The following is a 16,275-nucleotide window of genomic DNA, read 5'->3' as shown; positions in this document are numbered from 1 at the left end:
TTTTTGAGGGGAGGATGTTGTGTAGCATTGAGCAAGGTAGCAGGTGTGAGCAGGAGGCGGAAATGAAGGGAAAGAAAAAAAGATGCTGAGCACCAAAGTTAGGAAGCAAGTGGGAAAACAGGATGAAACAACCCTGCAGTTGACAAGAAGAATTCTACACCAGCAAATACTTCATTAAACCCCAAGTAAACAAATCTATGCTGGAACAATTGTAGTTTAAAAAGAAGAGTATATTGAAAGTGGGATCTAACATTTTAATTTCTCTGCAAAGAAATTTTACAGCTGTGTTTTACAATAACAAGTAGTATGTAACCATTAGAAGACATAAAGACACATTTTAGTGCAACTCATGATTTTTGATTTTTTCAGTGACAGTGATATAAGTATATAATATGTATATATGCTTGTGTGTTGTGTGGATATGCATGTTTGCATTATGCATGTATTAACTGCATGCATAATAAACCTATAAAAATAAATCATCTTATTTGCCTCACATTTGTGCAGTGTACATTACAGTACATGTGGACAACATCACTGATATCAAGACAAAGGAAATACTTCAATCAGCTTTCTGAAGCCCAAGAAAATTTTAGCCTGGTTGTAATGTCATGTGGCATTCATACATTCTGTTATTTGTCTAATGTGTAAGGTAATTAAAACCCATGATTTTCCTTTCATTTATGCAGAAAGCTGTACTGGGCAACTAATAACTTGTTGCACCGTGTTGACCTCAAGTAATACATCTTCAGAGCATCAGTTTAATCACTCTACAGTAAAACTGATGATGTGAAGTCCCTCTTACCCGAGGTCTGGAGAAAAAGAATCCAAAGATACGCATCTACACACTAGAGGGGAAGGAGGTGGAGAGTTCCTTTTGTCAGTCATCTTTCAATGATTCCTGAGTAGTAAGAAATGAAAGTTGTCAATTTATAGTGAAGAGATTGATTGTACCCTCTTAGCATCAGAAAATCATTTGGATTCCTGGGAATCTCCTATTTACAGGCAGAGCTGGCAAGAAGTTGTCTAAAAGTTAGAGGAAACTTGGTCACCTTGTCTGCAAAATGAGGAGATGTAATTGAAATGCCCAGGAAAATGAGCATTTGGAGTTAAATCTGAGAAAACGTAGGTTTATTTTGTGAGGAGCTGGGTTACAAAATAGACGAAATCTGGGCTGTTTAATACTAACAGGAAGCTACTCTCCTGTGGGCAATGCTGGCTTATTTGAAAAGCCCATAAAGGGTTTCTGCATGGACCATACAAAAGGGATACTTTCTCTTTAATAGCCATCTGTACAGGAGAGATGAGAAGTGGGCCAGGTCATCTCTCCTCAGCTGTCATGATATTAACGTAGGTAATGGAGCAAGCTCTGCGTTCTGCTGGGTGTTGTTTTTCATAGATGTTCATCGATTTACACAGATAATTCTATTTATTTCTTAGAGTTGGTCCAAGCAAACCAGGCAGAATAACAAACACCAAAGCATTTCAAATGACTTTATCTTTGTTGTTTTGTAATGTAACTTTTGTCTAAAAAATGGTGTCACACCTACTGTGCAGATGGCTGCATGATTTGTAAACCAGCCAAAACATTTAAACAAATGTGTGATCTGGGGATAGATTAAATAAAGGCTAAAATGGAGTGTGGACCACAAATTCTAATAATCAGATGATTTTAAGTTGTGTGTAGTGTGGAGCGATGGTAGCAGCGATAGCAGGGAACGCTTGCCAATGACAGCAAGGTGCCTTACAGATCTCAGGATGGAGCCTGTGGCCTAGTAGGCCTCAGTTTGAGAGCTGCACATTTGCTGTACAGCTGGCAGCTCTGTATGGGGACATCAGATAAAACTTATGTAAAATGAAGTGTTATTGCTTAGTATGAAATTGTGCAGAGAGGGAATTTGCAGACAGTAACTGAAAACAGAATTCATGGTACCAATGAAGCAGACTGTAAATATGAAGAGGCTTTAATTATCTGCGCAATTTAACAAAAAATTCAAGATGTATTCGGAAATGGCAAAGGCAGATGTAAACATGCTAGAGCAGCACCGTTCACTGGGCTTCAGGTTATGTGTGTCACCTATTTGGGCTACAGGCACACCCCCCCCCCCCCGCCCTGGCTGCGTGCTTTTGCCGACCGAGGTGTTCTGCTTGGAGCTGGTGCTTCATTTCAGGAGTTGGAAGCAGGAACGGTTGCTTGCTTTTTGAGACAGCTTTTAGGAAAGACCATCGGGCTTTTAAAATCTCAAATGGTTAAGTCAGGAGACGGTGTGCAAACATCCATGAATCCTTTTTTTTGGGGGGGATGGGGGGGACACACTGGACTCAAAAAATTCTAATAAAATAGAATGAAAAGGTCTTATTATTAAATAATAATAATAATAGTAGTAGTAATAATAGTAATGATAATACTACTAAAAGAAGCATTTGAAAAATGGCCACAATTCAGGTTGAAGTTCATTTTGTAACGAAATGAAGCAAAACACATGGAAGCTTTAGATTTTTCCTGCAGAAATGCCCGTGGTATGAATAGCTTTTGATGAAGGGGACGCTATCGAGAGGTAACGCCAGGCAGTACGAAAGTTGTTCCTTTTCTTCTACCTGCTGTAAGATTCTCCTCTGAGCCACTGCAGTGATATACCGTGCATGTTAATACTTGGGCGCCACGGGCTGAATTAATGGCATGGTGTCAGCCTTCCCTTTTGTTCTTTGTTGCTGACCGTTTGTATTGCAGGCTTTATCATTAGCCTTAGCACATTCCTTTGGCCGTGTTTAGCTGTCAGCACAGAGGGTAGCCGAACCATTGCTTTTCTAAATCGTCCCTGTTCTTAGCAGAGAAGCCTCCGATTCTTCAACGGAGTACGTCCCGAGGTTTCTCCCTGCGATGTAAGCGCAGGAAGCGAAACAAAAGAAGCCAATATGGAGAGTGGGTGTCGAACTTCAGCTGCTCATATTGTTGCATTTGGAGAGCTGACGGGGTTTCGTAGGTCACCTTTAGAATTATGCCTATGACAGCAGTAGCTACCTGCCAAGATTGCAAGGTATCTCACAGCTCTCAGGATGGAGCCTGTGGCCTGGTAGGCCGCCGTTGGAGGGGTACACATTTGCTGTACAGCTGGCAGCACTGTATGGGGCAGCAGTGTGGGCTGTTAGGGAGCTGGAAAGGAGACAAGCATGAAATTTCTTCTAACCCCAACTCTGTTTTTCTGTACTGTTGGCTGCTTCTCAGTTCCTTGACAAAAAAACCAATCAGGCACCCTTTAATCCGCCTGTGATTACCAGTGGTATAAAAAGAGAAGCATAATGAGGAAAAATGCCTCGTTTTGTTGCCTTCAAAAGCCAACAAATTGGAGTTAACTTGACAGGAAGTGGCTTAATAATTAGATTATTTATTTATTCCTGACACATATCCCCCTGTTACTAGTCTCAGGAGATCCTGTAGATGGTACGATTTTCAAGCTGCCATTACTTCGCTGTCTTCTGTGAACAAAGAAGCTACTGTCTATCAGTCAATTAAATGCACTCTTTAAGCAGAGGCTGAGAAGTCCTCAATGGATAGAGCCCTGGGACGTTGTGGCTGATGATTCCTTTCTCTGTACTGTACATCACACTCTCAACTACGGTCCCCACAGAGATGGAATAAAGTCATGCATTAAAATATCACTTGTTGATTTGTTTGCTAATGAAGAGCCATTGAAATGTTTGTGTATTTCTGTGGCAAAATTGTTGATAAAAGGACTACTTGCTTGCATATCTTACTTCATCTTCAGTAAGCGCTTATTTAAGACTTACTAAAATTAAAGTCAACAAATTAAGGAAAAAACAGAGAGATGGATAATATTGGTTTACTTGCAATTCACATCAATGTAAATAACACTGAGGACAGCAAGAAGAGAGAAAGGGGAATAATAGTACTTCAACCATGTCTGTTATAATTTTCTTCATTAGTAACAATAAGGATCTCTGGTGGTTTTTTTCTGGTGTGGTAGTGGGTACTCATTTCTAATAATAAAAATGCTAAAGTATCCATTTAAAAATTATCCTGGACATGTAGGCATATTACATTTTTTTTTAAAAAAAAAGGAAAACTTGAGACTTTGTTTCTGGTTTTTGCATTTCTTTTTGGATTTCAAATATGCCCAGTAAACAAAAGCTTCCATTATTTAGAGTTTAACTGTGTGCAGCTGGTTAGCCTTTTAGTTGAGAAAAGTACAGCCATGTCAAGCTAGTTAGTAATGCTGGTTAAGAGTGCATGCTTAAAGTTGTCTGAAGCTGGGGCTTCTGAGCTTAACAACACCCTCCCTCACTCTCCCCCCAACCCTGCCAGGCTTCTTAACCAGATTTCATAATCTATCTGTATTTGCCCTCCAAACATTCTTCCATGTTCCAAGAGTCTGGGTCGCCAGAGTGGACCAGTGTGGATCACATTTTGGGCCCAGCTGGAGAGAGGGAGTGTTTTAATTTTTTTTTTTTTTTACAGAAGTTGACATACTTGTATACCTGTCTTCACATTGAAAAATCATTAATTGGCAACATCCATCTGGAGTTGATGCAGGTCTTATACTGCTTGTCTTAAAGAGCTATATTTGCTCTTAAGAAATACAGATAATGCTATAGCAGTTCTCCAGTGAACTAGCTCTGTTCTGAATTTAGCCTCTGTGTGACCATTTGCACCTGCAAATAGAGCCTGTAAGTGCTATAATATATATAATATATATTATATATTATATCATTTTTATATATATAAAGTCACTCATACCAGGATTATTGTTTTCAAAGAACTGAACAACAAGCTATAGGGAATTAATTCAAACCAGCCTCAAACTGGAATGTTTCTTATTCCTATTCTGTTATTCCAACTCATTTTATTAGAAAAAGCTTAGATACTCAGAGGTGTTCTATAATAGAAAATGAATTTGAAACCCATTCATTAATTGGTCATTAATACATTTCAGGATTAGTTTAAGCAAGGCCCTACCTCCTGCCCAGTCAAGTATGTTCTGGTTAATATCCAATTATCTGCACCTTCGTACTTATTATGTCTTAATATTTCGGATATGATAACCAGAAACTTGAGAGTAATGCTAATGAGGAGCATAGAACAGGAATTAGCCAGTGACACACTCAATGATCCTTACTGAGCAAAGTAACTCCTTCTGTCTCCTCAGCATAGTGGTCGAGCTACCACCACGCTTTCAGTAAGCAGTGCTTTCAATTCAGCCTTTATGGGAGCTTAGAATTATATTTAGGTAAAAATCCTTATTTTTGCATGCCTCATAGACCGTGTTGGTCAGAAGATACTCCTGCACACCCTTTTTCACGTGTAGAGTTGCTTTAAGCAGAGCCAGTGGAAAATCAACAGTAAAGTGAAATGCTGATAACTACTTAAAATACAAGCTATTTTGCGATTGAATGCACCTTCTTCTTATATACATGGGTGTATACGTGTGTATATAAGCTGAACGGCCTATCTATCATGTCTTTCAGCTTGTAAGACAGCTGCTTTAGTGACCAGCAAACCAGATATAAATGTCTGTGAAATAAAAAAAAAAAATCTAATTTATAAATGTGAAATGTAAATATTGCCAAATTAAAATTTTCCATGCACAAAAATCTCAAGCACTTAAAGTTCAATCTCAGGATTCTTGCCTGTGAAAATTATTATACGCTCTCTTAGTGAAACATGCAAGTGAAACCATGGGACCAACATACCAGTGGGGCAGAACTGAGTAATTCTGTCATGTGACCTTAAACTAACGTAATTATAGAGGTAAATTCAATGTATAGGGAGAAAGGAAGAAGAAACATTCCTTTTGGCACATTTATTTTTGTTAACTAAGCTGCTCTTTGAATATGTTGTGCAATTCAGGGCATTAGGGGAAGCCCCAGAGGAAATGAAGCAGTGGGCAGAGTGAAGGAGACCTGCTCAAAGGTGCAAAGCCACATAACACATTATTTTTATTACATGAATATAATCCAATATATGTGGTACTTATCCAAGAGACTTTACAGAATATGCTATTCATAGGGTGTTGGACAAAGCTTATTTCAAAACACTGCCTCATTCACTGTGTTTATACTGAAAGGTATGAGTCTCATGTTTGGATTAGACTGAATGATAAAAGGAATAGTATATTTGTATAATCAGAAGCAATCATAAAACACATGTACAGTGGCCAGAGTTAAGGATATGCCTGTAACATCCTGTTTTGGTTTTCTTTTTCCAGTGCCTAGCCATACAATTTGAATTTTCTCTCACACAACACTTTATTAGAGTGTTGGTAGTTCAGGACCTCAGCAGTATATTCTTAATATCTAGCTGTTTGGCTAGGCAACCTTTCTCCCAGCCCTCTCGCAGGCAACCTTCACAATGAACCCACTGTGCTTCTGGCTTCATTGCTTTTCATTGCACACCTATGTGAGTGCCAAGACATTAGATAACTGTGCAAAAAAATCCCCTTCCAAGTCCCCCAGATGAGACTCCTGCAGAGCACTGTGTAATTCATTGAACAACTTGAGAGATGTTGATGTTTACTACCTCGTTCAATTAGACATTCAGAGGCAACGCAGCCTTCCATTTGCTTCGAAGTTTGGTTAAAAAGCCTAACCCAAATATCACTTAGTGCAAAGTGTGATTTGCAAACTGTCATAACATGATCAAATCAAAACCAATTTTCACCAGAACAGTTAAATACTCTTCTCTTCAGCTGAGTGACATTTCCCTGCCAAATTTGAACTTTTAACCTACATTGCTCCTTGCATTACTCTTCAAGTCAGACTTAACAGGGATGGTATTTTTAACCTTTTTTGATTAAAATATAGCTGAGCTTAAAAAAAAGAAAGCTAAAATGAAAACAAAATGAAAATAAAATAAAATAAGTGAAAAATGAAATAAATAGGCTTGGGCAGAGAGCTAGCCTAGAAAACATAATCTTAAGGATACTTCTTAATAATGGAAAAGTTCTCTACTTTTACCTGCTGCTACATTTGCACTAGTGATGGAGTACGCCTAGCAGTGCAGACCAGAATTGCACCGCCAGGAAAAATCCTTCATGGTGGTGCATGGGAATAAATTAGGTGACAGGAAATAGGGCTCTAATTTCTATGATATGTCACCTGGGTTATTGTATTTTACATTGACTGCTCCTTTTGTGCTGCATGCGCATCTCTTTCAACCCTTGCGATGGGTCCTTCAGGCCAGCCTTTTTGTGGGCTGGTAATTTCTTTGTCTCCTTCAACCTAAAGCTTCAGTAGAAGTTCTCTTCTCTGACAAGAGAAGCACTCTCAACACACTTTATCTGCCCTTTTTTCTTATATGTATCCTTCCCATCCATCTCCTTAAAGAGCAGTTTTGGAAGGCCCTTTGACTCTGAATTCTCCTACGCCATTATCTCCCACAAAATGCAGTTAACTTTTCATGGCATTACACAGTCTCTCCCTCTCCTTTTGCTTTATGGTGTTCTCCTTTCTTGTTTGGAGGGGGAACTCCTTTTTTCCAAGTCTTGCTTTCAAGTCTTTTCTTGACAGGCTACAAAGACAATTTTTTTTTCAGAATGTTGAAACAGGAGTCAGAATGGGTGCAAGTTTGTGGTGGTTCCAGCATTCCCAATGACTTCTTCACTAGCCTAGAACAAGTCATTCAAATGTGAAATGGAGACTGTATTTATCTACAGAGGTTTTTCAAGACAAATTAGTTAATGTATGTTTAAGAAGGAAAAAAGTACAGTAATTCTGTAAATAGCAAGCTATTAAATTCTTTGTGGGTTTTAATATCTCCTGGCTAATGGGGAATTCTGCTGCTTGCCTTAGAGCTCCCAAATTTGGTCCATGTCTCCTATCCGTTTCAGAGGCCAATGTAAAAAAATTGTTCCTCCTCTTTTACTGTATCATCACTTCTCACAGATGCAGTCCAGCTGATTTCTATTCTTGACATCACCTTTTCCACACAACAAAAATTGTCCTTCATTTCTTCCCCAGTCAGAACCAGTTAACAGAAAGAGAGTTAACAGAAATTGTGATGGCTTCCATGAGTCAATAACATTGGCTTATTCCTCTTTAGAATTTGTCCTTTGTCACTGCAATTCTGAAAGTTGCTTCAAGGTCCATCTATTCTGCAGGTCCTGTGTCCTGCACAAATCTCTTTCTCAGTTTCTATATATTCTGCTATCATATGAAAACATTTTCTTCCCTGCCTAAACCAGTTGCATTTATTGTCTTCCTTGGCTATCGTTAATTTGCAACCAATTATTGCTGTGCTTTTGTAACGGATTTGTGGGTTCACGCTATAAAATGTATTGGCGGTCTTTAGCTTCAGTTGCTTATTGTGGCATTCGGCTAAGTCTTGTAAAAATGAGACACTTGTGCACCTTCAGGAGAGTTTTCATTTTTTGGTATTCTCTGCTGAAATTACCTTCTTTTTAAACTGTAGTCCTGATTCAGTACCAGCTATGGCTGGCACCACAGATCTTGCAGCTTTAAATAGTATGCCTTAATATTGCCCCCTTTGTATGCTGTATTGTAATGAAGCAACATCACTAAATTGCAGTGAAGGGTGATTGTTGCATGGGGATGACTACTACACCTTGGGGTCCATTTGCACCAGATTATTTTTTTATTGTTGTTATTACAACCCATCTTCTTTACTCTCTTGATGCCAAACTTGCTGTTGGACATCCGCACAGCACAGGGGATCTTTAAGAACATTTTGGACATCTACTTGTCTCTTAGGTACACACCAATGACTGTTCAGTTCCAGGCTCTGGTGTCCTGGGTGGCTTTGCAATACTTTATTGATGCCAGCTTGGTCTGTTCACTAGATTTGTGGTGTTCTTCATCATTTGCTCTTAAAAAAATTAGTTTGTTGCTGATAGAAGTGACGGGCATTTCTTGCTAACCATTTTCAGACAGGAACAATACTAGATTTATAACAAGTGGAACATGCTTTTTCCCTTCTTGCTGTTCCCCATACATTTTACAATACAGAAGAGTGCAAAAATGATTTTGCTTGAGCTGTTTCCTTTCCTTTTGTTACTGTGATCACATTCAAAGGAAGAACTATAGCAGTGGTGTCAGTTTATCATCCAGTGCCATGATCTTAAGGAACCTTCTGCAAAATTCAGTTTCACACAAGTAATTAAAATTATTATTGTTGTAAAGATACAAATATTTGAATAAAGACATTTTATTTTCAAAAATCTTTCCAACTTACAGTGACAATGTCTAAATACAAGCTTCAGCAAGGTTAAGAGTGCAGATTTCTGCCTTAGTTGTACAGGAAGCAGCCTTCATCCATGAAGGCAAGTTTTAACTGATTTGTCAGATGATAAAGTGGAAGATATTAATTGATTTCATATGTGTGGAGGCCAAGAAATTGTCCTGTGTTCTACAACAACACGGCAGCTCAGGAGACCGTAGCTGACATACTTACTGGAAGTACAAAGAACCGTTGCCCATTCCCATATACCCTCATCACTGATGCCTGATCACTTAACGCTTTTGAGATGTTTGAAAGCAACGTTTCTGTCACCCCTCCCACTGTAGCCTGGGGATTCAGCATCATCACAGGTGCTCTGCTAAAGGGTGGAAGTAGAAACTACAGCTCCGTTGCATGACTTGCACAGTATCAGGGCTCCCAAGCGTGTTGGCTTGCGGCTCTAGTGGCCATGTTCTTTGGTGCTGTCCTTGCCGGCACTGTTTGCACGAAGAGAAGTGTCCCAAAGCAGAAGTGTCACAGCGTCCTCAGGCTTACTTGTGTGCCTGCATCTGTGTGTGTTGCACACAGTAAAAGTTTTAAATAGGCTTGTGTTGTACCACTGTACATTAGGAATTGAATGAAAAGGTCTGATCCTGAAAACATACAAGTATGCATATGATTTTATTCATATGGACAGATGCCACAAGCTTCCTTTTATACAGGAATAAGGCTATATATGTTCTCAAGTGTTTGTAAGATTGGGGTCTAAATTGCAATTCCGGGTGGTATTTTAACAACATGTTCTAAATGCAGAAAAAAATACGTACCTTCCGTAATGAAGTCATCATCCCATTAAAACATCTTTTTTCCCTCTGTGATACCAAACGTGACTTTTGAGCTGTAATTTGGATTTTTTCCATCTTTATGAAGATGACACATCTTTTTCATTGCAAGGCAGCTTTTTTTTCAGTTTCTTCTTTAGCTTAACACTGTGGCCGTGTAGCATTCCCATTTAAATCAGGAATTAGAGCTGACACACCTTGAATTGAACTATCAATTCTTTTAAAACTGACACTGGTTCCACACTATTCGGTCATACAAACTTCCGGTTATGGGCCAGAGAGCATTGATTTTTAGCTGTCATTTCTAGCACACACACTGTAGAATTGAAATTTAAACCTTAATCCACTCTTTAATACAATTAATTTTTAATGTGCAGTAATACTAATTGAAATAGCCTGAATTTAGTAAGTCACCACAAGACATTTTCAAAAGCAGGAGTCTCCACTGAGAGCTGGAAAGACAGATAATCATTGTTACAGTGTTTACAGAATAAATGCACACTCTGCAGGCAATTCCATGCCAAGAGATTTTTTTTGTTACTTTACATTAATATATTTCATTGTGGATTTAAATTTGTTTTCAGTGATTCCTACTGAAACACATCTGTTGTCATGAACCAAGTTACTTTGATTTTGTTTTAATGGAAGTGTTTCTTTTTATAGAATATTTTCAGCCGTATGTCTGTATTTTTAACATGACTGTCACTGTATTATCTAGTTGTCAAATGCATTGTGATGTGCAGAGAAACGTATTCAATTTTCTACCTGTAAAATGGTCAGCCATGCAGTTTCTGTGTATGATAAACTGAAGCTGCATGTTATGTACCTGACTCTTTTTTCCCCTAGGTTTGCCTTTCATATAAGCAATATATCTTGTGCCAGCTCAATTTCACTACATCACTTTTAATTTTCAGACGTGATCTTTTCAGGTGTTTTAGCGGGGAGGATAGAGAAGGGATTCTAACTGCAGAGGAACGGATCTTACACAATTAACCAAGGAGGGATTTAATAATTTTTATAATAGCAAGATGCCATTGCTACATTTATCTGATAAGAAGGAATAATTCTTAGAATGTATCAGTTCTTCTAATGAATGGGCTTGTACAGTGTTCAAAGTGAGCAGCAGTGTTAAGTGAAAAAAAAAATGGCATGTGCTTTATGTCATCCTTTCATGGCTTTCACATCACAGTATTTAGTAAGCCAATAGTGCTGTTAAATATTTAGCAAAGGTTCCCTCAAAACCTTGCCATATATTCAAATGGGATTTTGGGACATTTTGCAGCACATAAGTAAAAATTATGCTTTCATTCTTGAAATGGTTGTAACATAGCATATTTCCTAAAGGAAGTGCAGGACAACATGGCATAAATACGTTCAGCAGATTTCACACCCACAGAACACCAGAATTGATTCCCATTTTTTGGATTAAGGGTTCAAACTGACTCACATTTTGTCAGAAGAAAGCTGCACTGAGTTTATTTGCACAGAATATTAAAACAGTATTACAGCATTTAGTAAAAACCCTGCAACTAGCAGTGTGATATTTTAAAGGCTCCTTCCCAGCACAACATTTGTAACAATGAACATTTTCTGAGTTGGGGTGAGAGAAAAGCAAAGATCAAGTTGTTACCCTCTTCTGAGACTAAGATAGTACATCACAAGGTAACGCTTTTAGGTTCTGTAGTATGCAAAATAGAGATTTAATAACATAGTTGCTGCATGATGTTGTTAATCAAACAATAATAAATCATTAGAAACCCTGTCTTCTTTGACAAACATCTGCATGTTTCAGATCCTTGTTGTATGCTAATTAATCCTCAGTAAGTACTTGTATAATAATTAAATGTCTTGCACTTAAATACAGCCAAGCCCATTTATGCTGTTTAAGGAGGTGTATCTTGTGTTATCTTCGGAAGAAATTTGGGACTGATATGCGATGCAACGGGTATCCTCCTGTTTCTTGGGGTGCCTCGCAGATTTCAGGTGCTGTGTCTGGTGTGCACCCTTTCTCCCCTGTTCGTGTTTAAGAGTAGGCTACAAAGGTTGTGTGAGCCTGTCATGACTATTAAATCAGTAGGTTTGCCACTGCTGCCTGGATGAGTATGTTCCTGCCCCATGCAGAGGCAGCACAGCAGTTCTGTAGTCTCCCAGCTGCAGCGACAGGTAAGGAACAGCTTTGCAAGTGCTCAGCTGCCTGGCTTGAGGCTCCCGCTCCTCTGTTTCTTGGGGATCTCTCCAGTCCTCCAACTCATGACTTTCAGTCTGTGAGCTGTGTGCAAGAATTTTGGCCCACTGAAGAACTATATTTTCAGGTGTTTGTAAAAAAAGAAAGGCTATCTGGGGGGGGGGGGTATAAGCCACACTTAGTGTTGCATGTAGAGGTTAGTTTAACCCCTGAAGGTGGAAGGCAGTGTTTTTCTGCAAATTTTATTTTCAGTTTGGGTGAATGTATGTATTTTTTTTAATTTTCAATTTGTATCAGCAGCTAATACCTGCTTTTGGGAAATCTTGTTCATATGTTTGGTGTATTTATTTAAGTATTCAAAAAAATCGGGTGTTAATTGCATGCATGTGTGTGAATATATGGAAAGGTCTATATAGTTATGTAGGGTAGATGTATTTAATATGCATAGCTTGATGTATGTTGACCTCAGGTTACGAGAGTAGAAAATCCCATTTTCCAGCTTGTTTCAAATGTAGTAAAAATGCTGCTTCAGTTGCTTTATGCTACTCACATTGGGAAAGGTGCTTATACTGTGATAATTATCATCAAGGAATATTAATGCGTTCAGCATTTGTAACCCAAAAACTCATTATAGCTTAAGCTGTGCATCATCTGTGAAGAGAGAACTTTGCCAGAATTCGCTCTTCACAGGGGTTGCCTCCTGCTTGTGATGGAGTGGTCAGAGTATTGTAAGAGGTCACTTAGGCTATTTTTGAAAGCTGAAGTTTTGCAATTTTTGATTCACTACCTTCTGTCTAAATAGCTTAGCATTCTTCTCCCCCCCCCCCCCAAATTTGCTTTTTCTAATTGAATGCCTGGTGAAGTGCATAAAGCTAAAAGATTGCATCTCATTATGTGCAAGAGGCTAAAGGTGTAGACATACATGTTGCACATCAAGGTCATGGAGATATCAGGGTCCATATTCCATCATGCATACATGGGATTTGCACAAACACCACTGTCACTCATGCTAATGGGAACTAGCCATTCCAATCCTGCGGCCTTTGATAAGGATTTGGTTTCTTACTTGTGTTAAACTGTTGATGCTTTTGGTAGCAACTTCCACTTCAGTATTTATGTATTCTGGAACCATACTTTGGTTCCTTAATGCTATTTCACCATGTGACCATGAAAAATAGGGTTTATCATTTTCACACCTCTGTTGTCTTCCAAGCTCCTGAACCCACAGTTTAACAACCTTCACATTTCTAAAATATACTTGGGCAGCTTGTTCAAAGCATCAGAGCCCAATTCTTTCCTCACTGAACTTTCACATCAATGTCCCCCAGTTGACTGAACTGATTTACATTAATGTTGTTGAGAGGCGATTCAATCCTGTAAGGGTTATTTTGTATTTTCATTAGTATGTCTTGTTGTGAGAGTCTGTATGTGGCTGTACATTACACTACCCAAATATATACTAGAATGGTTACAGAATAAGATGACCGAAAGATCTAAAAATAAATAATGCCCTACAATAAAGAATTTCCTTTTCGTTGACTTGAAATTGAAATCTTCCTTCCAACTAAGCACTCTTTGCAGATGAATATCATGCTTCCACCCTTGGTAATGAAGGCTGTAGCAGAGCCAAAATTGTGTTGTTCAGTGCTGTTGTTGCTGGAATTTTTAATATGGCTGGGTTTTATTATTTCTCCTCCCCAATATCGATGCATTGCTTGTCATTTCTCACTCTTAATATTGCCTTATATTGCATGTTGTAGTTTGCTTTATGTTAGGCAGAAAAGACTGGCTTTCGCAGACTGCTTTGTTTCTGAGGTCAAGATGTGAACCTGGCCTTGCTCCTGGGAGGACTAGAAAAATCTATTTCATAACTTTCTGCAGGCCTCGAAAAAGGCTAAGAAGAAAAATACAAAATCCACAGGCTTAGTTTAGACCTGGTGAAGAGTTGGATTCGTCAACAGGAAAGCTTGCAGCTGATCAGCTTTTCTTGTCGTAAAGAGTCCCTGCTGTCAGTGCATACTCCACTGATACAGCAGAGCTTTGGGGAGCCTTGTGAATCTTTTAAACACCCACACATTTGTCCAGAAACACCTGAATGATAATATAGAACAAATCTGCTGAAGTAAGAAATTGCTTGCCTATTAAATCACCAAAATGAAGGGCTTGAAATATAGGTAAACACAGTCCTCATGAGCTGAGTGTGTGTATTACAGGCTTGCCCAGTTCACTGATGGGGCATAACTTTGCTTTGTGCAGTAGAGTGCTAATGCCTCATAATGAATGGCTGTCTTGAACCAAGGAGAGATTCTCAGCAGGTGAGAACACTGTTGATGGGAAATAATACGGTACCATATCTGCTGTGTGTATGTAAACTTAATAATCTCTATGAATTTTTAGTAACCCTGCTTCCCTTCCAAAGAAACATTATGAAAAGATTGCTTCCAAATCCTTCAGATACTCACTGTTCTTGTGATAGATGCCTTAGTCTTTACCTTGAGGCGCTGGAAATGAATGTGTGTTCTTTGAAAGAGATAAGGATGTAGACTTTCGAAGGAGCAAATTGTATTTTCATGTTTAAGCTCACTGTTTGCACTTGATGTGGTGAAAGCCAAATGTGAAGAATTGCTTTTCAACATTATTTCTCTGCCTTCTGTATCTCAAGACCTCTGAGTTATTATGCTAAAATGTTCTATTACATGTAATAAAGAAATGTTGGAAAACTGGAAATAGAGCAAGATTGCCTCCATCGATTTGTCTGTACTTGGATTGCTCTAGCTACATCTTAAATCACAAAAAGGATCATCTTTGTGCAACATAATAATGTTACTGAAAAGAACAAACAATCTGCATTTGCTGAGGGCATGACAAATGAAACCATTATCCAGTTTAAACAGTTTTTCCTTTTAATCAGAAGGCAAAGTGGGGGGATTGATTCTTATCCTGCTTACACCAACACTGTGAACTACCAAGTAGGTGATTGTGATGAAGTCTGAGCAAATGGTTATGACAAAGCAACTGAAATCAGGATTAGGTCCAGCATTTGTTAACATTCACTCTATCCTTATTTCACTTTTTTTTTTTTCAATTTTGTATCTATTTGTCAAAATTCATATTAAAGTACTGTGAAAGATGGTGAGTGAGCATAGAGGCAGCATCTGCTTTTCAGCCAGACCCAGAAAATACTTGCATAATTTTTAAATTCATCTGGATTCTATTTCATGCACAGAGCTTTTTTTGGAATATTTAAAACCTTAAAACTATCTCAATTTTTTTAAACAATAGGTTCCTTATATTAAAAAGAAAGAATAAGTACCATGTTTGTCTATATGGTTTATTTTATACAAATCTAAAAGCTCAGAGATTTATTGTATGTGTAAACTCAAAACTGAGCAGATTAGATATTGTAGCATGATGTTCAAAGGAGAGCTATTGGAATGGTAGAATTCTTGGCTTGGCTCCCTCTTCAGATGTAATTGCTGCTTCATTAGGTCTTGGAAGAGTTTCCTATGGTTAAATTTAATCAAATGGTTTAGAATGGCAAGCTCGTACACTCAAAATTCCAATACCATTCAGAATTTTTAACAAGATTTCCCTCAAATCTTTTTTAAACAAATATTGTTTAACACTAACTGTAGATTCTGAAGTAATTCTTAGTAGCCCATCATAATGAATAAAGTCTGATTTAGAATAGTCTGTATAGGACTTGGATGCTAAAGGGGAGTCATCTGTTGTAGCTAAAACCTGCTTGCCAGTAGCCTGTGCAATTAAGTAGCAAGACTCTGGTGCTCTTTTAGCTGTATTAGTGGGCAGCTCTGTGTTTTTTTCTGAGTATCTTATACTCATGTAGCTATATTCTAATTCACTGTGTTTTAATTAGCTTGGCTTGCTACGTTTGCTATTTCAGTTGATGTGGTTATCTTGAAGACTTGTTCACATACTTCAGCAGCAGTGAACTGCAGCCTTCTAAAGCACATCCATGGGGTGGATGGGAGAGGCTGGTATTAGAGATTAGTGAGAAATGTGAAAAAATGGTTCAAAATGACATGAAAGAAGAAGGG

General features: G+C 38.3%; 1 protein-coding gene across 11 annotated transcripts in view; it reads left to right on the top strand.

The window, feature by feature from the left end:
• ZNF521 (zinc finger protein 521) overlaps positions 1-16,275 on the top strand; it is a 232,610-nt gene that overhangs the window by 118,849 nt on the left and 97,486 nt on the right. Inside the window, exon 9 of one of the 11 annotated variants that reach the window (XM_069779201.1) lies at positions 508-1,693. The exons of the other annotated variants lie outside the window; for them this stretch is intronic. The gene's annotated coding sequence lies outside the window, so the exon portion shown is untranslated. Of the gene's footprint in view, positions 1-507; positions 1,694-16,275 lie in introns of those variants that run through there. 11 annotated transcript variants of the gene reach the window in all.

Source organism: Haliaeetus albicilla, chromosome 3 (assembly GCF_947461875.1).
Source record: "Haliaeetus albicilla chromosome 3, bHalAlb1.1, whole genome shotgun sequence".
NCBI classification, from domain to species: domain Eukaryota; kingdom Metazoa; phylum Chordata; class Aves; order Accipitriformes; family Accipitridae; genus Haliaeetus; species Haliaeetus albicilla.
The sequence above is the reverse complement of the archived record's forward strand: the minus strand, read 5'-3'. Positions and strand labels throughout refer to the sequence as shown.